This window comes from Lissotriton helveticus, chromosome 2_1 (assembly GCF_964261635.1).
Source record: "Lissotriton helveticus chromosome 2_1, aLisHel1.1, whole genome shotgun sequence".
NCBI classification, from domain to species: Eukaryota; Metazoa; Chordata; class Amphibia; order Caudata; family Salamandridae; genus Lissotriton; species Lissotriton helveticus.
This window is the reverse complement of record NC_136059.1, coordinates 126605288-126627980: the sequence shown is the minus strand read 5'-3', so window position 1 is coordinate 126627980 and position 22693 is coordinate 126605288.

The following is a 22693-nucleotide window of genomic DNA, read 5'->3' as shown; positions in this document are numbered from 1 at the left end:
AAACTTCCATAAGTTGACTCACTCATTATCGTGAGTAAAGCATGGAACGAAGAACCGTGACCCAGTCTGAATTCCAGGTTTGCTCACCTGAAGCTCCAGAGCTTTTCACCATCAACAAGACCTCCAGGAGTTATGTTATGTTATGTTATAAAATTTTATAGAGCGCGCAGCTGCTCCAGCGAAGGGGCGTCCCGGCGCTAAACTCCAAAGCAGAAAAAGAACCATGAGCGAAGTCGTGGATGAGCGTCTCCAGCAAAATATTTACAGAAATAGATGAGTTTTTATAGCTTTCCTGAAAACAGACAGACTTTGAATTTCTCTAATGTAGGAGGGAAGAGCGTTCCAGGCTTTAGCTGCCAGGAAGCGAAAAGAACGTCCTCCCGCTCTACTACGTTTGACCCGAGGCACTTCGACCAAATTTTGGCCAGCAGAGCGTAATGTACGCAAAGGAGCATACAAGTTCAGAAGCGGGCAGAGCATCTTGGGAGTAGTCAGTCTTAAGATTTTAAACGAAATACAGAGAGTCTTAAACTGTATTCGTTGGGCTACGGGTAGCCAGTGAAGCCTTCGGATGGTCGCAGAAATCGGGCTGAATTAAGGCAGGCCTACTAGCACTCTAGACGCTGCATTTTGAATGCGTTGCATTCGAACGATTTCTGCCTGATTTACACCCAGCAGTAATGAGCAGGCATAGTCAAGCCTAGACATCACTGTGGCCTGGATTATCATCTGCCTGGTCTCAGAGTCAAAACATTTTAAGACAGGTTTCAGACTACGTAGGATACCAAAACAGGTGGCAGCAACTTTCTTTGTATGGGTGGAAAAGCTAAGAGTCGAATCTAGCCAGACTCCGAGATTTTTCACTTCAGTCTTCGGTTCTGGAGCCTCCCCAAAGTAGCTGGCCACCAATAGTCTCCCCAAAAATAGGTGTTCCTAACAACCAGTAGAACCTCAGTCTTGGCCGCGTTAAGCTGTAAGCAATTGGCTGTCAACCAGTCAGCCACTGCAGACAGCCCGGCTCTAAATCTGACATGATCTCCGAATGCCTCCTCCGATAGGGCAACCACCAGCTGCGTGTCGTCCGCGTATGAGACGATGTTAAGGTCCCATAACTTGGCGACCGCAGCGAGCGGCTGCACATAAAGGTTGAACAAGGTGGGACTCAAGGCAGAGCCCTGAGGAACACCCTGCTTGATGGAGTGTGCCTTAGAAAGAAAAGGAGGGGTAGAAACACAAAAAGATCTTCCTGCCGGAAAGATGTAAACCATGCAAGTGCCAGATCCGTGACCCCAGCTTCCTTGAGCCGATAGAGTAGGATCTGATGTGAAACAGTGTCAAAAGCGGCACTTAAGTCCAATAGGACTAGTGCCGCCGTTTGACCCTGATCAAGAGTTAAGCGAAGATGTTCAGTCATAGCAAGCAACGCTGTCTCAGTGCTATGACCGGCGCGGAACCCATATTGAGTATTATCCAAGATGTTATTGGTATACAGTAAGGTGGAAAGTATTGAATTTACATAGGATTCCGCAATCTTCGCTGCCCATGGAAGCAGGGAAATCGGTCTAAAATTTTCCGGCTTCAGAGGGTCGAAAGTAGGTTTTTTTAATATGGGAGAGACCCATGCCTGCTTCCATTTAGCTGGAACGATAGCCGATGAAAATGAGGCATTGATAAGGCTGTGCAGAGGAGTCAGACAGCATGATGCAGAGTCTCTAAACTGCGCCGGCTTAAGAGGATCCGCAGGTGACCCGGATTTAATTTCGCTAGTTAGAGTAGAAAACTCCTCGCAGGAAATTTCCGGAATCACCGTCAGAAAAGAGTTATAAAAAAGAGATGGTCGATTACAAAACAATCATAGATTCCATTACTCAGATATGAATATAGAGGTACACACACAAGTTAAATGTCATTTAGACTGAATTTAATTCAGCTTACTGCAAAGATTACCTGTAGTCTCACACATATTATATTTCATATTCATACAATACATGGTAATTACGTACAGTTCTTAAATTGGTGCTCGGTGATTGTCAAAGAAGAAGGGAGGTTATTTAGTAGGGTGGGGTGTGATTGGAAAAGAATAAGGGACAAAGAAAGGGAATTGTGTCCTGTAAACAATTCTGTATTATTCAGAGAGCATTTCTAGTCCATGACAGATCAACGTTGTTCCCTAGAAACACACTATACACGTGGGCCCAGTATGGCAAATTTCAATAAAGCGTGTATGTGTTGATGGTGTTGTCGACGTTTCGACCCCCAAGATAAGGGCGGGTAGATCCTCAGTTTGGGGTCTTCTTCAGGACATTTAAAAACAGTGACATTGAGCACATGTACAGGCGGTTAGGTGACGTCCCTTCTGAATTAGGACTCGCGCCCGTTGAGGTATTTAGGTTCTTCAGTTAATAGAGACCATAATTCAATGATAGGCGTCCCAGATGACGGGGTATCAGAATTTGAAAAACGAACCGATTGTATCAGGGGGTGGGAGAGGCAAGCGTCCTAAATCCACCGGGCGATTCAATCAAGGGTGTAGAGGTCTTACACCATCTGTGTTACTGCTGACTTGTGTGTCCAGAGAAAAGAGGCAGGACTAGATTTCACCGAGGAGGGTGGCTTCAGCTCCTTCACAGGGATGAACCCTTGATAATTGCACTGGATTTTCTCAACACAGAAAAGAGCCAGTTCCTCACAATATGCAGCAGAAGTAGGTAGGTTTTCAGGACTTTTGTTAGTATTGAGCTCCTTAAGAATCCTAAAGATTACCTTAGCCGGATTGGAGCTTGCTTTAATTTCAGAGGCATAATAGTCTGCCCGAGCCCTACGAATAGCTCTATGATAGACTTTAAGTTTACCTAAATAACACGCTTTCTTCTCCGAGGAGTAGTCCTTCCTCCAATCACGCTCCAATCTCTTGCAGGTCTTCCTTAGGGTGGCCAGAGCGTCATTATACCAAGGATTGGCATCTTGGGTATGTCCTTTAACCCACACAGTCGGTATAAGTTGATCTAGGGCCCGTGTAATCCAGGCACAAAAAGAATCATAACCCGCCTCAACTTCACCAAGCGGACCCAGCGGTATAGTTCCCAAAAGAGCATGGAGGTCTTCTAGGCGAAGCTTACGCCAGGGCCTCTTACAAATTGCTCTTTGGGTGTTACAAGGATTAGACAAAGGGATAGAAAATGTCATACCCACTAAAAAGTGGTCCGACCAGGCTATAGGTGTAGGAATAGCAATACTAGGCGTCTCAATGTTCGTAAAAATCGGATCCAATACATGACCACCGATGTGAGTGGGGTTCCTTACAGTCTGAAAAAGCTGAAAAGCGGCCAAATCAGCAGTCAGAGTACGAATAGTAGGATCCTGTTCCAATTCAAAATGGAGGTTAAGATCACCCAAGATATTAAAATTCGCTTTCCCTACAGCATACGCCTCTACAAATTCCAAAGAAGGACCCAAAACAACCTATAACACCCGGGGGCCTATAAATCAACAGCCCCAAAAAGGTAAAGTGAGTATTGATAGATATACTGAAAAACGCACATTCTCCTCCCTCCATACCGACTTTCTCAAAGCAGCATCCATAAGCTGCTCTCATAATCACAGCGATACCACCTCCTCTGGTAGATCTATTTACCAGAGATATCGAATAATCAGGAGGTAGAGCTAGGTTTGGAACGGACAGTTGGTCTTCCCTCATCCAAGTTTCTGTCAAAAACAGGATGTCAGGAGATTCATCAACTAAAAGATCTAAAACTTCCGCATAATGCTTCATTTAAGATCGAACGTTCAGTTGTTGCACTTTAATCTGTTGTTGCACCTGACGATTACAAGAAGCTCTAATAGCGGTCGGGATGGGGAGAGAGAATTGACTACACTGACAAGTACAAGGACCGCTCAAAGGATGTAAAAATGTACAACTGTCTCGCTGTTGTTTGGGACGCAACTCATATAAATCCTCACGCGAATAAAACCCACCATCCGGCGGGATTTGACCAGCGTTTCTGGCGAGAGGCGACGTCCAGGCACGGACGGGCGCAGACGGGCATGCCTTTTGTGCGCCTTCGGTGCGCAGCCGGCGCGCCCGCTGCGCCCGCCCGCTGCACGGACGGGAACTAGGTGACATTTTATAGGGCGGGAGGAGGGTGGGAGTCAGGCAACAACTAGAGCGCTAAAGCTGAAGCAAGTCATTGTTGTCAAATGGTGCAATTATCAAACAACAAAACCTCAACGTCAAAAGAAAAAGAACCAGGAAACCTAAACAGGCCCCAACCACCCAACGTATCCGAATACGCTCCATCGAGGTCAGCCTGCAACTTTGACTTGGTCCCGGACAAGCATGACCAGATATTCGCAGTTTGCACTTTATGTTTTTAACTCTTTTTTTTTATATTTGTATCTTCAGTTCCCTGTATTGGATTTTTGTCATTTTATAAATTGGTGTTGTGTTTTAAAGTGTGTTTTGTGTCTTACTTTTTTCTGTTTTGGTGATATTAAATTCTTAACACACGTCTCCTAAGTTAAGCCTGCCTGCTCATCAACCAAGCTATCAAGGGTTGAGCAAGTGTTAATTTATTGAGACTTGACTGGACATTATTTGTGGTGCGATCACTAACTATACGTTCCTACCTGAACTTACTAATAAACCACCTTCTAATAATCCATCTGGACATCAAAGTAATTTACTCCATCGCTCTGGTGAAGAAACAGGCCGTCCCTAAGGATCAAAGTTATTCCCTATGTTTGACTTGATATCCAGTACTGACAGATTGCCCTGACTGAGAGTGCTATAGAGAGATCAGCATTCCCAACTGATGAGGGCCACTTCCAAAGAAAGGTGATGCCCTAAAAATTTAGAAAAGCCCCTGCTACCTTCTAGAGATCAGTCAACAGGGTGCTATCTTGACTGTAGACCTGTATTGTTAAATGTCCTGATGATACTGTTGCCTTTAACTTAGTTGGAAGAAACACCTGACTCACCTTAGCAAAATGCGTCATGCCATACAGCAAGCTAAACCAACTGTCAAGCCAGCATGGAACAAATAGGGTAGGGGGTCTGTGGTACACCAGGGCTAACTGTCTAGGAAGAGGCAAGTGCAGTCTTTCCAACATAAGATCCAGATTTCATGGCTTGAGAGCATACCTAAACCTAGTATCAGATCAAAGCTTTTCTGGGCCTGAGAGGGTATTACAGGCGATATGCCCAAGAAGGTTGCATGTAAGGAGGAGTTTCAGAAGGTCTTTGACAACCTGATGAAGGTACTGTGCACTGCACCCATTGTCAAGACACACGATTTCAGCAAAGAGTTTGTTGTCCAAATAAATGCTTTAGAACATGGTATTGAAGTACTTTTCTCACAGTGTTAAACCTATTAACTTTATCAGCAGATGATTATTTCCGAGAGAGCAGTATTGGCATGCCGTAAAGAGAAAAAAATCTTTGCTGTAGTTTGGTCACTGAAGAAGTGGAGAACGTACCTGTTTGGAACTCACTTGTGAGCTCAAGCCAACAACAGGCCTCTCAGGCTGCTCATGCAGATAAAAGGAGGGAGAAAGCCCAAACTGTTGAGACAGTTTATTTCCCTACTAGGTATGGACTTTACAGTGGAGTACAGGCATGGAAATGACCACAATGGTTTAATCGGCTTTTCCAGTTTTTTCCACTTGGATCATAATACCTGCCCATGAAATGGCTGAGTTGCTCCTCACCTTTCATCCTGGGGGAAGCTTGTGATTAAGTGCCTCTTTTAAAAACAGTTTTGTTTTTTCTGTGCACTCTCATTTCCCTGCTAATCCAGACTTTCGTTCGTGGTGTGCTACTATATCCTCTTTTTGCATGGTCACCTCCAATTTTGTGGACTGGTTCGGATGGCGTTTTAACTCTGTGCACTGGAACATTGATAACCAAGTCCTAGTGGATATGAAGTGACAGCCTAAATACACTAAAACTGGCTTACTCCTAATTGGCATATTTAAGTTTCCTATAGGGAATAGTGTATGGTTTCCCAAAATGTGCCCATTGCATGGATAGGTAAGTGTATCCAATGGACTACAGCACTGCTATGCTATACACTAGTTTGACTTGACTTACAGTGGTTAGCGCACTAAAGCTATTTTCTCTAAAAGAAGACTGATTGGCCAATAGAAAAATACAGAGAAGCAACATCAAACAATAATTCTGTAATCTTGGGTTGGGGCAGGTGGAAAAATGAGTAAAGGACTATATTTAATATTTATTAAAAGGCGCAATTTAATGTGAACGCAGATTTTTAAAATATATTAAGGATTTTTTTCTTTCCAAAAAGTTATCTCTCCCTCCCTTAAGCTACCGGAAGCTTGATTGCAGTGGCCCTCCAAGTATAATTCAGCCAATGAATAAACCTGATGATGTGTGAAAACTGCTCCCAGAGCAATACATTTCTGTTAACCGTAGAAAACATTGAGCTCTAAAATATCCAGAACACCAGGACAAATCTGCTAAACCAATCTGTCTAAGGCAAGCCTCCTATCCAGAATCTTTCCACAGTAGAAGGTTTTATTCAGCAGGATAATGATGAGAAGGTATCATGACTTGCAATTCGCTTATTGAGCACAATCAGCATCCTTGCCCAGTGAAAAGACAGTAGCTTGGGTGTGGGGAAATGTTTTTGATCCTCTATCAGGTGACCATGCAGTGTGTGTCCAGGAACCTATTTTACTTGAATGTGGCCTTCCCTGTCACAACAAGAACAGGCCTCTTCTGAAGTTGTGTGCAAATGAACAGATGCAAAGGTAGGTAGGGCTCCCCCTGGGAGCCTATGCCTGATTGATTGGGCAGGGTGCTAGTGCCTAGCATGAATGTGACGCCCCAAGGCATCGTCTTCAGAAAACACTGGAAATATGGAAGAATAGAAATAGGACATCATATGATATTTGAAATAATCAATGAGACACAATGGGCCAATCCTGTTCTGTCTTATAACCATGACAAAGAGGTGGACTCCAAGGCTCAGTTGTTTGGCTAGCAGTGTACCATGCAACACAACAAGCTGCAGGAGGTCTTTTTCATCAAGTTCCTAGCAAACCACTTCTAACTGGACCTTATCTGACCCTTCTGGTGGCATCGGCTGAAGTGAGCCTTTATTCCCAAGTGCTGTACCTGATGGCCTGGGACCCATTTGTTGTGTCCAACTGGACTTTTCCTATCATCTCTGAAAAGCTGGAACTTAGACAGTTTTTGAGCTCCAAGCTATTCAGAGGATTGGGACAAATCTGCTAAGCCAATCAACATAAGGCATGCTGGGCAGAATAGCAATGCTTCCCTCCCTTGAAGCTTCTCTACAGCCACAACTCTGATTCAGCAGGGCAGTTGTGAAAAGGAGCCTGGACTTGTAGAGCCCTTGTCAGACAAAGCCTGCAGCCATACCCTGCAGGTGGAGTCTGAGGCCCTCAATTACAGGATTTTGGCATTGGGTAGTGCAGCATATCACCTTGATGAGCTGCCTTGCACCAAAGTGAAGGGCAGGAATGCACAGTATTTATGCAATACGGTGCAATCCTGTCCTTTCTCCCTGTGATGGTGCCATTTTTTCAGCCTTGCACCAATGCAAGCACCCTTGCACCATGGTGCAATGGGTGCCTCCATTGCATGCAGGATTGTTTTTGTGCAGGGAATGATGCTCTTATACAGAAACGATCCTAAGAAATTTTCTCACAGAAAGATATGTCTCCTAATGTATGCCTCACGTTAGGAGGCAAAAGGATTTGGTGCTTCCGTAGGTTTACATGATTTTGGGTGTGGTGTGGAAACACCCTTTGCATTGCCAATGGAATGACTCCTGAGTACAGAGTAAGGTTAAGCAGTGATTTGCACTGCATCATCTTACTCAAGATTTATGAGGCCTGTCAAAGCTATCCAGTGTAGCTTTGTCTGGCTTCAAAATTCTGATTCAGAGCCCTGCATCACACTTGCACCACTTTACGTGGTGCAAAACTAATGCAAGGCTCTCATAAATAACCCCCTAAGTTTGGAAACAGAGACTTGTTTGGCGGGTAGAGTATAATCCATACATATATATATTTATCAGAGTTACAGATGTCCGCTCGGCCAACAGACATTTCTGACCATTGGAAGCAACCGTCAACACAGTGGTTCCTCTCAGTATATTGAAAAAAGTGTGCTGTGGCTTCGCAAATATGACTGTGCCATCCAGCATACTATCAACACTTTTTTTCCTATCTAGGTAGGATTTTTATTAAAAAAACTAATGACCCAGCTCACCATGGAAGATTTCTCTCATGACGTGGAGGTTATCAAAAAGTTAAAATTTTCACTTATCGCCAAAGTAAAACCTGCCCAATTAACCGCCCACACAATTAGGAGGGCGGTCAAATGGTCAAACCTCCATCAGTCAGTTGGAGGAGTATGTCCGAGAGGGACAGAGTAATCTCTATTGTTGCAGGGATTCTGCTTCTACACAGAACTGTGTACAGAGATTCAGGACCTCAGTGAATTGTGGTGGACCTAAAAACTCACCTCAGTACCTAGAACCACCTAATCAACTAGCATCAGTGTCTCATTAGCTCTGCGTCCTATAGCAAAGGTACCAATGATTAGACAACTCAGAACATGCGACTTAGGATACACTCAGGAATGGTGGGAATCAAGAACACTCTTTCATTTTATTCTCATACCAGTCCACAACTTGGATAAAAAGAGACACAATAAAGTTTACAATTTTTATTTTTCCCACGTGAAGTATTTTTACTTACATAAGCAGGCATATGACTAAAAATAATACGATCAGTGTTGTCACAATTCCATAAAGCACACATGGAGAAATCGTATTATAATGATAGTGGAAACAGGTCCTATAGTGCCTTAAATACCACCCTCCCTAGCTAGGAGCTATGTTTTATATAATATTAGAAGGAACCCCATACCTCCAAGATCAGCAGAGGTGAATCACATCAGGATCTGAAAAAGCTCTCTCTCTCTCTGGAAACAGATTTTTTCCAAGTGTTCAAATCATGCATGCAGTGCAATATTAAAGGCCCCAGAATTTCAGCTAGCTGCAGCTGCGTGCATGTTGTGTCTTGAGCATGAGCCGATCAGCCCGAACAACACGTAACATTGTTATGATAACCTTGGAGGCTTAAGCACTCACTGTGCGGACTAAGGTTGATATGTAAGTCTAGGGATGCCATTTTCATGTTAAGAATTTCACGCAGCCTAAATTACAACAAGTTACATACAGGGATGTGTGCAATAGCAGCAAAAAGGTAAAATGGTGCTAATAAGCCTATGCTAACATAGCAATGTGCGCAAGCAGGGCCCTGCCTTCACTACACTATCGCTGACATACTTAAGGTCTGCATGACTCTAAATGAGGCAGGCAGAACTTCACTCAGGTGGAGAGGAAACTTCTTTGCAATTGCAATGAAGTAAACTTTCTGCCAAACTGTAAATCAGGCCCAATGTCACAAGTTTATGTTATGCTGAGTAGTAGAGGAAAAGATCATGCCTGTTACCTTCAGCAGTCCATGAGAAATGGGGAGTTTCTGTGGTGTTTCAGGAGGTAGTTCCTGGTCTTGGTTGTGATGTATGAGAAGAAGCATCCTCTGCTTCTGGTCTTCTTGATGCAAGAGAGGTGTGCTTTTGGCTGGGATGCAGAACAAAGATTTCGGGTGGGTCAGTAGAATTTGAAGCAGTGGTTGAGGTAAGCTGAACCGAAGTTGTGGAGAGCTTTGCAAGTGAGTAGCTTGAACTTACATATTACTTGTACTGGGAGCAAGATTGTTGATGTGTGGAGAGATGTGGTTATTTTGCAGGATGTTCAGGATGACTCTTCCAGTGGCATTCTGGGCGGTTTAGAGTCAGCATAGGACATGGACTGGAATTTCAATGTTGGTGGCATTTCCGTAATCAAGTCTACTTGATAAGAGCATGGGAAAAGATTCATCTGGTGTTCAGTGGGTTCCACTTGAAAATATTGTAAAGCATTCACAGGATGTGGAAACATGATGAAGGGACAGGGTTGGTGTGTGTGCTCATTGTGAGGTTGGTGTCTAGGATAATCCCAAGGTTCATGGAATGGTACGCAGGGGTCAGTGGGGGGCCAAGTTTGGAGGGCCACAAAGAGGCATCCGAGGGGGACTGATTGATGTAGAAGATTAGAACTTCAGTTTTGTCTGTGATAAGGCAGGTGTTTTTCATCCAAGCAGTAATGTTCCTCATGCAGTTGCCAAAGTTTGCTTTGGCAGTGCAAATTGAGAACATAAGCTCTATGTCATTGCCATAGGGGACTATGTTGATGGCATGTGCTCTGATGGTGAATGAGTGGGCCATCTGGTAGATGTTAAATCATGTTAGGCTGAGTGATGATCGTTGAGGGATGCCCCACATGAGATTTGGGTTCTGAGGTTTAAGAGGGAAGTGTAACTCTTTGAGTCCTGTCTGTGAAGATGGTGGACATCCACTTGAGTTCCGGTCCGCAGAAACCCAAGTGCTGAAGCTTTCTAATGAGAGATTTGTGGGAGCCCAGATCATAGCTGCCGACAGATCAATGAGGATTAGTGTGTCTGTTTCTCCTCAGTTGAGGATGCTTTGATGTCACCAGTACCCACAATGAGGGCTGTGCCTGTGCTGTGTTTTTTGTCAAAACATGATTGACAGCTGTTTCAGAGTTCAATCAATCAATCATACCATTTGTGTAGCGCACTACTCACCCGGGAGGGTCTCAAGGCGCTTGGGGGAAGGGGTATGCTACTGCTCGAACAGCCAGGTCTTGAGTTGTTTCCTGAAGGCGAGATGGTCCTGGGTCAGCCGAAGGTGGATGGGGAGGGAGTTCCATGTCTTGGCAGCCAGGTAAGAGAAGGATCTTCCTCCGGCGGTGGCTCTTTGGATGCGTGGTACGGCTGCGAGGGCGAGGCTGGTGGACCGTAGCTGGCGGGTGGGCGTGTAGAAGGTCAGGCGGTCGTTGAGATACTTGGGGCCCAGGTCGTGGAGAGACTTGTGTGGGTGGGTGAGGAGCCGGAACGTGATCCTCTTGTCGACGGGGAGCCAGTGCAGTTTCCTCAGGTGGCTGGAGATGTGGCTGCGTTGGGGGACATCCAGGATGAGTCGGGCGGAGGCGTCCTATATGCGCTGGAGTCTTTTCTGTAGCTTCGCTGTGGTTCCGGCGTAGAGGGCGTTTCCGTAGTCCAGTCGGCTGGTGACGAGTGCCTGGGTGACAGTCTTCCTGGTCTCGGTCGGGATCCAGCGGAAGATATTGCGAAGCATACGCAGGGTGTTGAAGCACGTTGAGGAGACGGCATTGACTTGTCTGGTCATTGAGAGGGAGGAGTCCAGGATGAAGCCCAGGTTGCGTGCGTGGTCAGTTGGCTTGGGTGCGGCGCCCAGGGCCGGGAGCCACCAGGAGTCGTCCCAGGCGGAGGGCGAAGATCCCAGGATGAGGACTTCCGTTTTGTCCGAGTTCAGTTTCAGGCGGCTGTCCTTCATCCACTCGGCGACGTCTTTCATCCCTTCGTGTAGACAGGTTCTGGCGTTATCGGGGTCTCTGGTGAGGGAGAGGATCAGCTGGGTGTCGTCGGCGTAAGAGATGATGTTGAGGTTGTGCTGGCGTGCGATGGCTGCAAGAGGTCTCATGTAGACGTTGAAGAGGGTGGGGCTGAGTGAAGATCCTTGCCGGACGCCGCAGATAACTTTGGTGGCCTCGGAGCGAAACGGGGGGAGGCGGACTCTTTGTGTTCTTCCGGCGAGGAATGAGATGATCCACTCCAGTGCCTTCTCTTGGATACCGATGTTGCTGAGGCGCTGGACTAGGGTGCGGTGGCAGACAGTGTCGAACGCAGCGGAGAAGTCCATGAGGATGAGGGCCACTGTTTCCCCCTTGTCGAGCAGGGTCCGGATGTCGTCGGTGGCTGCGATGAGGGCGGTCTCGGTGCTGTGGTTGGCTCTGAAGCCGGACTGCGAGGGGTCGAGGGATCCGTTCGTCTCGAGGAAGGCGGTCAGCTGTCTGTTGACGATCTTCTCGATGACTTTAGAAGGAAAAGGGAGGAGCGAGATGGGGCGGAAGTTTTGAGGTCGGTGGGGTCCGCTGTAGGTTTCTTCAGGAGGGCGCTGAGCTCGGTGTGCTTCCAGCTCTCCGGGAAGGTGGCGGTGTTGAAGGAGGTGTTGATGATATTCCGGAGTTGGGGTGCGATGGTGGAGTCGGCCTTGTTGAAGACGTGGTGTGGGCAGGGGTCGGTCGGTGATCCGGAGTGGATGGTGTTCATCGTGCGGGCTGTGTCTTCGGTGGTCACCGTGGTCCAGGTGAGAAGGGTGGCGGTGGGGGGCGTTGGTTCGACGGTTGGGTGCGTGGGTGGTGCGCCAAAGCTGTTGTGGATGTCGGCGATCTTGCGGTGGAAGAACGAGGCGAGGGAGTCGCAGAGGTCTTGTGACGAAGTGATGTCATTGGTGCCCATGCTGGGGTTGGAGAACTCCTTGACGATGCTGAAGAGTTCCTTGCTGTCGTGGGTATTGTTGTCCAGTCGTTCCTTCAGGGATTTCTTTTTGGTGGTGCGGATGAGCTGGTGGTGCTTGCGGGTAGCGTGTTTGAGGGCGGTCATGTTGTCGGTGGTCCGGTCGAGGAGCCAGGCTTTCTCAAGGGTGCGGCAGGTCTTCTTGGAGTCCTTGAGTTCGTCAGTAAACCAGGATGCCTTCTTGCTTCTGGGTCTGCTGGGAGGGTTCTTCAGTGGAGCGAGGTCGTCTGCGCAGGCGGACAGCCACTGTGTGAAGTTGCGGGCAGCTTCGTTGGGGTCCGTTGTGTTGGCGGGTGGGTTCTGGCTGAGGGAGGTGGTGAGCTGGTCCGTGGTGATCTTGCTCCAATTCCTGTGAGGTACCTGTTGTGGGTGGTGGTGGGTCGTGGTTCTTTTGAAACTGAAGTGGACGCAGCTGTGGTCGGTCCAGGGGAGTCCGGTGGCGTGGCTGAAGGTGATGTACTTGCTGGAAGAGAAGACGGGGTCAAGCGTGTGGCTGGCGTAGTGGGTGGGGGTGTTGACCAGTTGCTTGAGTCCGAGGTTGGCGAGGTTTTCCAGCAGGGCGACGGTGTTGCGGTCCTTGTTGTTCTCCAGGTGGAAGTTGAGGTCCCCTAGGAGGATGTAGTCAGCAGAGGGGAGGGCGTGTGGGCTGATGAAGTCTGTGATGTCTTCGCTGAATTGTGTGCGTGGTCCCGGGGGTCTGTAGACGAGGGTGCCTCTGAGGGTCGTCTTAGGGTCGGTGTGAATCTGGAAGTGGAGATGTTCTGCTGCGGCGAAGGAGTCGTTGGCGTCGGTCGTGATGCGGATGGTGTTCTTGTGGACGATGGCGATGCCTCCTCCGGTCTGGTTGATGCGGTCCCTCCTGATGATCTTGTACCCGTCCGGGATGGCGATGGCGATGTCGGGTGCAGAGGAGGCGTTCATCCAGGTTTCCGTGAGGAAGGCGACGTCCGGTGATGTAGCGTCGAGGAGGTTCCAGAGTTCCACGGCGTGTCTGTGGACGGATCGGGTGTTGAGCAGGATGCACTTGAGGCGGTTGCTGCTGGTGCTTGTCTTGGCGGGTGCGGGGCAGGTTCGGAGGCAGGTGAACTTGCAGGTACAGCAGGTGAAGGGTCCGTGGGTGCGTCTCGGGGTGGCTCGGCAGCAGGCGTGGGTCCGGCCGGCATTGAGTGCGTTGAGAGTGGCGGCGTCATAGGTCAGACGGGTCAGCTTGCATCGACGGGGGGGGCAGGGGTCCTGGCACTGGGCGCGGTCCAGGCGCAGACGGGCGCAGACGGGCTTGCCTTTGGCGCACAATCGGCGCGCCAGCTGCACGTCAACGCTGCGCGTGGGTGGGGGCGTCATAAGAAGGAATTTGGGTGGCGGGAGCGGCGAATGGGCTGTCGGGGGGCGGGGCCGCAGGGAGGCAGTGGCGGGAAAAGAACCAGGCAAGCGGGCGGCTCAGCGGCGGCTGGGTCGCTCGAGGTAGGCAGAGCAGGAGGCAGGCAGCGGCAGCAGCGGTGACGCGTGGGGGGTGACCTCGCCTGGAGCAGGCTCAGCGGTCATGTGGTTCTAGGTGGGCTGCAAGTTGGGTACAGAAATCCTGCTCCAAAACCCAAAGAAGATTGCTTTTGCACAGGGGGAGCTGCATGTCAGCAGCTCCCCTTGTGCAAAGGTAATGCTGGCTCCCGCAGGAGGTGGGGAGCCGCTGGGACTGTGGAGACATCGGGGCTCCCCGAATGGTCCCCAACGGTGAGGCCAGGCCCTGGTGGATGGGGTCCCTGGTGTCAGAAGTGGCCCGGGAGGGGGGTCACTCGGCCACCCTCCCAATTAGGAAAGAAAGAAACAACAGCAGGCCGGCCCGGGGGGATGGAGTCCCTGGGGCCAATAGTGGCCCAGGGAAGGGGGCCATGTGGCCTCCTTCCCAATAAATACATATACAAAAGTAGGCCATGCCCTGGGGAATGGGGTCTGTGGGGCCAAAATTGGCCTTAGGAAGGGGCCCTCATTCCTGTTTATTTTTTAAATAAAAAATAGGTCAGACCCTGGGGTTGAGGTCCCAGGGTCCCAAAATGCTAAAAGAAGGGGTCCCCCAAGCACCCTTCAAAAATGGCTTTTTTTTAAAAAAAAAAGCTGGCATCTCGCCAGAGGCCCCGCCCCCTCCCTGCACCACATTGCAAACGCGCCCCCTGGCAAATTGGAATTAATACCCCTTGAATACTGAGGATCACTGAGCCAACTAGCCCACCAGGTACCTCCAGTAAGTGCCACACAGCTGGATTGCAGAGAGGTGGTCCAAGGCCACACCCCGTTTACACCACTCTGCAAAGGTTTTTATAAATGTTGCCAAATCGCCTTTCCTCTTTAGACTCAACAGTAAATGTGATGTAGCATATTTTAATGCACAGATTGGAGTAGGGGATTAGGCTACAGATAACACTTGAAAAGATAACCAACATGGGTTAAAAAAAGAATTGGACACAATCAATCAAAGTTTGAATTTGTCATTACTTATAGCAAAAAAGGGCACGATATTTCTCTTCATGGATGTTTCAGCAGCCTTTGAATGTATATCCCATTCAAAACTCTGGTCCATCATGTCTGAGTTAAGCGTAGATGAGGCCATCATTCATTTTATGACAACTGTACCGAGATGCCAATGCTTGTGTATTCATGGGCGAAATTGCAAATGCACTGAGCACTTTAAAATTAGGAGGGGCAGAAGACAATGGTGCGTACTTGCCCCTTTTCTCTTTTCACTGTACACAAACTGAGTAAAGACAGTGCTAAGAAGGAAAGCAAGGGATATATCATATAGGGTCTCGCCCTCTCCCTATACTTTTATATGCGTATTATGCGATTTTAATTGCTAGAATGGGGAGAGGACTTCAAGTCCTGATTGATGAATACATAGGCCCTCATTAGGATGGCGGGCGCACCCTAGAGGTGCTGGGACCGGCCGCCAGTGTTGCGGCGGTACCACACCGCTAATCAGGATGTGACCGCCACCCCGGCATTCGCATCCCTCATCTTTGACATTGCGGTGGGCAGTGCTGGAAGCAGCAACCGCCGCAATGCCAAAGAGGCATGTTGTGCATTGCCACGCACAACATGACAGGCACCGCATGTGCCTGCCACCTTGTGCATGGCAATGAAGGGTGTTACCATAGGTGTCCTCCAGTGGAGCCACCCACCCCTCACCCCGCCAGGTGCCCCCAACGGGCCCCCAAAGTCATTCGCTGCATGCCTTTCCATGGCGGAGTTTCAGCCATGGAAAGGCATGCCCACAGTCATCATAATATGGATGCCAGTGCCTGCAAGGCACCGCCACCATATTGAGGGCTTTTTCCGGACGGCCAGCAATTGTGGAGATTGCAGACCGGCGGAAAAGTGGCGGACAAACTTTCCATCAACCGCGGTACCCCCACCATAGAAATATGGTGCTGGGTGAACTGTGATGTGATGCCGGGCGGATCGCCATGGCTGGAGGGGTGGTGGTGATCCACCCGCCATCATAATGGCCCCATAGTGTTTATACAGGAATTGGACTTAAAAGTGAATGAAAGCAACACTTTCACAATGATTTGCATGGCAAGGCCAAGGAAAAGGCCAGACATTTTGTTAACAGTGTTACATTTTGTGAGACTACTTCATTTTCATACCTCAGAATTATATTTTATAATAAATATATATGGAAACCCATGACATCCAATAGGGTTGCTATGTTTGAACAGTCAATAAACGGTATTCAAAGATTTACAAAAAAAACTAGGCTCTTAGCTGGTCAGGGAGCTAATAAATATATATGCCAGTAAATGTGTTGTGACTGCCACTTAAAGGGCAGTCATTTAGGGCATGGATGAAGTTTAAGGAATTCAGAGGGTAGAAACACCTGTTGATAGTCCCTCATAGCTGCTCCAATGCCACAATTCATGTTGAACTTTGTGCCCCATACATTCAGTATAAAATCAATGTTGCACCTTAACACTTCATTTGGAGAAGGTAGAATACAGTTTTAAATAATCTGATTCTTAATTTGCAGAAACGTGCACTATTACTGAAATGATCTGATGGTGGTCTGTTTTTTATTTTTGTTATATGTTCTTAATTCATTAATGACTGTGTCAATGAGATCTGTATTAAGCCATGAAATGCAAAAATGTCCTTGAGTTTTGATGTTCTTTTTAACATTTTATTCTCCAAATTAACTGTTTGCTGAAATGTATATTACATGCGTCGCACCCCCACTTTGATGCTGAGCAGGTCGAACAAGTCTTGCTCCCATTTGAGGATGTGAGCCCACTTGCTGCTGAATGTATCCGCCACCTCCAAAACAAATTTAGTGCACCCAACTCTGCATCAGAAAAAACATGGTGGGGTTTTACCCTGTGTCCCTATATCACTCACAGGGGGTGTGAAACCCCACAGCAGCTCTACATGCCTTTGCATAGCTGGGTTGGTTTGGATAAGTACAAACAAATAAAAAAAAAGACAAAACCCATAAATAAAGATTTAAAAGAAACACAGACGGAGGACGAAAAGCAATAGAAAAGTGAAAATATAGAAAAAATAGCTGAAAGGTTGATCAAAATGGGGTAGGTTTGGTTGGATGGGGCCTAACAAGCAGGAAACACCATGTGATGACTAGGCAGCAGAGGGTGGGATAAAGAAAATGCCTGCATTGTTGCCCACTGCAAGGTGCTATTACATTGCTTTTCAGGCCAATAAGTTTCTTCAGCCTATTTTTCTGAGCAACGTATGCAAGAGGCATCTTGTGTACCTCAGAAATTTGCATAATTTTTCAGTAATTCCGCAACACAGGATTAAGCACGTTTCACCAACCCCTATTATCTACCGGTTTCTCCAAAGAATGCGTGACTTCAGGAGAGACATTTGCTTTGTTAACGCTCTCTGTCATGGGGGTGCAGATAGAATTACAATGGTTACCTTCAGTTCTATTGCTTTCTCTTTGTTTTGCAATCTTTTCATAGTTTAAGACTAGTCGACAGTCTTAGTCCTATCAAATCTTTCTTTATTTTATTTTTATTTTATTTGAAGAGTTTTATTTAGCGCTGGCCTGACTCGGGGGTATCGAGGCACTTTACAGCAGTTTTTTACAAGAGTCATATATATAATAGAGTCTGTTATCTTGTTATACATATTGGTTCGGCAGTCCAAGTGTGCTGTACAGTATTGAAGTAGTACGTGTGACCTAAGATAGCTGATTTGTGCACTTTGTCTTGGGATGGACCCTTAAGGAGGTGGGAGGATCAGGAGGTGGTCAGGGAGCAGATAGGGGGTAGGTCTTTGTGATACAATGTCATGGAGAAACTACGAGTAGAGATTTGCTTTGAGGCGGCAGCTATCCCTTTGGGTGGGAGCAGTGAGGAAAAGGACTTTTATTGTGTTTTTTTTTAATTCTGTGAAGGATGAGATAGTTCTGATATCTGCTGGGATTGAGTTACAGATTTTGGGCCCGTTTCCGGCGAAGGATCGTGCAGTGTTTTTTTGTTTGCGTGTTTTCAAAGGGATGAGAAGTAGCGTATTTGAGCTCCCGAGGTTTCTAGTCTGACCAGCTCTCTTGAGTTTTGCGGCCAAGTACTTGAGTTTTCCTGTGTGTAGGGCTTTTGTGCATGAGGCAGGCAGTTCTTAAGCTGGCACGCAGTTCAACTGGGAGCCATTTTAGTTCTCTGAGTGCTGGTGAAATGTGATTATACGTCTTAATTCCCGTGACCATTCTGGCTGCTGCATTGAGTGTTGTTTTGAGGGGAGCTAGGTGGGATATTGTTGTACCAGTGAGGGTTGCATTCCCATAGTCAAGTCTATATAGAACCAGTGATTGGGTGGCTTGTTTTAGATCTTTGGTAGGGATGAATGGTTTAATGTTGTTAAGTCGCTTCAGATTGAGGAAGGCACTCTTGGCGGAGTTTTTTTATGTGTTTGGCCATGTCAAGTTTTGGATTTTGGGTGATTCCTAGTGATTTTACAGAGTTTGCCAGAGTGAGATTCCCATTGAGAGCATCCATCCCTTTTAGCCATTCTTCAATTTGGGGTTTCTCTTCTTTGTTGGAGATGAGGAGGATCTCGGTTTTGTCTTGATTGAGTTTTAAGTGATTTAGAGACAGACACTGTTGGATTTCATTTAGAGTGACATTTAGGGATCCATTATGATATCGGGCGGATTGCCTCCGCCAGGCTGGCGGTAGCCACTGCCAGCCTGACGGAGGCAATCCACCCGATATCATAACCAGATTTCCTCCCCGCCATATTAGGATGGCGGGGGGACCACGGCGGATGGAAAGACCGTCCGCTGTTTTTCCGCCCCGGTCGCCTTGCGGAGACCTGTGTTGAGAATTCTAGGGGCTTGGAGGTTTGTTGCTTGATGATTTTAAACTGTTCGATGGGCCTGTTTTTTGTGTTGTCCAGGGCAGAGCAGAAAAAGGTGGATTTCTCACTGCTGATGTAATTTTTGTACTTTTGTACAGGATCTAGATGGGATGATCTTTTTTTTTTAGTTTCAGTGGGGCTACTTGATCTAGAATGGATGTCAAGGTTGTGTAGTAATGGGCAGTGAGTTCAGTGGTGGATAAAACATCTGTGGAGGAGGTGAGGAGAGAGTTAACCCTTTCTTCAAGGTCATTCATACTGGTCTGTGTGAGGTTTCTGGTCCATTTGGGAGGGTCTTGGGTAGGGGTTTGGAGAGTGATAGGTTAAGTGAGGTGGAAGAGGATTAGGTGGTGATCTGACCAATCTATGGACAGGGTGTGGTTTATCGTGGTTGTGTCGTGTTTGGCGATAATGGCATCTAGGATTGCTCCTTTGTTGTGAATTTCCTCTATGCAGTGTAGGGTAAGGTTGTTGTTCTGTAGCAGTTCATTCAGGTTCTGGATTTGCAGGTTGTTTTCTTCATTTAAGTGTAGGTTGAGGTCACCCAGAAGTAAATTGCATCTCGGATAGAGCAGTGGGCAATCAGGTCAGACAGGTGTTCAGGGAATGTGGTGGTGTTGCCTGGGGGGTGTTAGATAAGGTCGTAGATTAGTATTTTGTTGTTGCTAGTGTTAATGTTGACGGTTGGGCATTCGAAGGTGTTGTAGTTGAAGGAGTCTATTTCCGTCACAGAAACAGTGGTTTTGTGGATGATTGCTATGTTGCCACCTCTTGGTCTTTTCTATCTTTGTTGGTGATTGCAAAGCCTGGGGGGACAAGAGTATCCAGAAGAGGTAGGGAGAAATCATTTAACCAGGTTTCAATGATGAATGCTTTGTCTATGTCATGAGTGAGGATGGATTCCGCTAGCTCTGTGGTGTGCTTGGTGGCTGATCTGCAGTTTATGAGCATGCGGTTGGCACTAGGGGCTGTGGGTATGATAGTGTGGGTGGCTGGAGGTCCGGGGGATTTTGGAAGTGCTTGGTCTCTGCCTCATCCAGTGATCACCTGGATTTTGGATTGGAGGGTGACAGTAATGGGGTTGTTGTTTGGGGAGGCAAGGTCTGCCAATTCGACATTGCAGCTTTCGTTCTTTTGGGTCTCTGTGTATGCTTGGAGAGGGGATAGAAGCCATCTCTAGTGGGAGGCCTACGAGGACCTTTGGTGAGTATACAGGAGATATGAGGAGGTTTATGGAGCGCAGTCTCTAAGCTGGTGTGGGTGTTCTAGGCGGGTATGTTAGACCTGAGGGAGGAGAGATTTAGGTTGTTGCGTTGCTTTTTAGTGCGTGTGTTGACAGTGTGGGTTCTGGATGTGGCCATGGGGGTAGAGTTTGGGTGTCAGTGTTTAATTGCATGTGAGAGTGGGGAGGTAGTTGGGAGTCAGAGATTGCGTGTCGAAGTCGTTTGTGGTGGGTTGAGGGGGGTGGTGAGTGGCAGGTGGGGGTGAATGCCGGGGAGGAGACGTGGGGTATTGTTCTCTCTGGTAGTGGTGAGGGTGAGGTCGTGTGGCGAGGGGCGGTTGTAATTACATGGGAGCCTGGGGTGGAGAGTGAGTTCTGGGGGTGGGTCCGGTTATTCGGGGGAAGCGGGGGTAGGAAGGGGAGGAGAACGTGAGAGGGGCAGTCCTGAGGGATGGGAAAAGGGCATTGAAGGACTCTAGATTTTCATTGTTGGCTTGTATCAGGACTGTGCCATTGGAGTAGATGGTCACAGTGGTGTTACCAGTACTCCTAGTGTGGTTATGAGCTGATAGTGAGAATTTGGAGCTTTCTGAAGAGATGGCTGGTTTGGAGATATTGAGTTGCGATCTAAGGTTGGAGTTCCTTATTTCGGGCCTTTTAGTGTAGAAGATGAGGTCCATTTTTAACTGTCCTTTGGAGGAGCCGTGGTGGATGTCGGTGAATAGTCATTCGGGATGTTGTCTGATCAGTTTTGCTTAAAAAAAAATTCCCGCTTTGGGTGAGAGATTAGGTGGGACACCGAGAAAGAGTTCGGGCCATGCGGTTTTAGGTGCTTCGCAAAAAGCAGGATGGTATGGGCTGACGTGGTGGGAGGCATTGTGTCTAGGTGGGATGGGGGAGCTCCCTTCAGGAAAGGTAGAAAAGTGTTTCCAGATCTGTCCTTAATCAGAGATTCATGCTGTTTTTTCTTGGGCTACTTGTAGAGAGCAGACTCGGGGGTGCTGGCGGGTTGAGGTGAGTGCGGTGGAGATTGTTGGGATTGCCACTCTTGCAAGATTTAGTATCTTGTATCTTGTTTCCTGTTCTGTACTAATTTCTTAATAGATCCCATACAAATGCCATAGTCTATGATGTTAAACCTGACTATGGAAAATTCATTAAGTCCTAAGAATTACCAGGTAGCCACATTTCAGGTTATCCATGGTAAGACTCCTTATGTACCGAGCTAAGTACATTTTTGTGTTCTTTGATAGTGATAAATAATGCTGTAGGCTCATTAAAAAGAAACCATTTAAATGCTAACCCCTTAGTTCCTGGCAGAGCATTATAGCTATTATACTCTTTTGAAGATCTAATAACAAACAAGTTGAGACAGGAAATCATTTTGAGAATTAGATCAATGGGTAAACACAGGCTTATTGGATTGTCTAGTATTCTAATATCTCTACTGCTTCGATAGGTTGATCTTGTGGATCTTATGTCAGACAGAAGGACTACCATCAGACCGAAGGTCAGGCTGTCTTTCTCTGTTATTTCATATTCCACTTCACCCTATTCAAAACCCCCATACAGCCTTATTATGAGTTTGGCATTTCTACAGTGTATGGTGCAACATGTCATCTGCTGTAGGGCCGCCAATCCCGTGGTGCGACCACCTGCCAGATCAGGAGTTTATTCCTGGACTGGCGGGGGGCCTCTGTGGTCTGACAGGAACAGTCTTGTAGGCTCAAAGAACAGCCTACAATGCATACAACTGCCCTAAGAGTGCCGCCTGCATGCATGCCACACTGTGAAGGAATTGGGGGATGCAAATCAAGGGGGGCACTGCATGTGCCTCCACATATGCACCCCCATGCCCAGTGGCACAAGAAAGACCTGTTACGCCCCCTTTTTCACCTCTCTGCTATACTTTTTATGGCGGGCCCAATGCTGTGGAAAGAGTGGAGGACTGCCAACTTGAAATATGCTTGATGGTGCAGCAACAACACAACCAGCATATTTCTGCCTGTGACTGCTGTGCCACTTCATCCTTGATTCCCAGCAGCCATGGTGGTCCTGTGGCACTCCGATGTCCACCCTCATAATGCAGCGCATGGTGTCGCAGTGTGGTGGTGGTTGCACCACCACCACATGTCTTGATGTCCTGCAAACCGCAAAACTTATAATAAGGCCCCTAGTCACTATTCTCAAGTGATAATGCTTGACAAATAAAAAGGTTACGTTGTGTTGGATCCACAACTTTTTCACAATAAGTTCCTTTCTGATGACAAATACTGAGGTCAAAGATCTTCTATTATTAAACATTAATCTGAGCCCTTCCAAAGGATTTATTGTTTACAGGTACTTTAGGCATACGCATAGAAACGTTTGTGAACATTATCTTTGTTGCAAAATACACATAGTAGTATATTTTTGCATGCGAATGTGTGTAACTCAAGCACAAATACCCTAGCTGAAATCTCCAAGGAGACTACCATGAACCTTCCAGCACTCACCCGAAACCATAACTCATTTCTGCCCTACTTCCTAGGGGTATGTGATAGCCCATATACCGGCAGGGTATTCCAGTTGTGTATTGTCCACACCCGATTACTCACACACAAATAATTG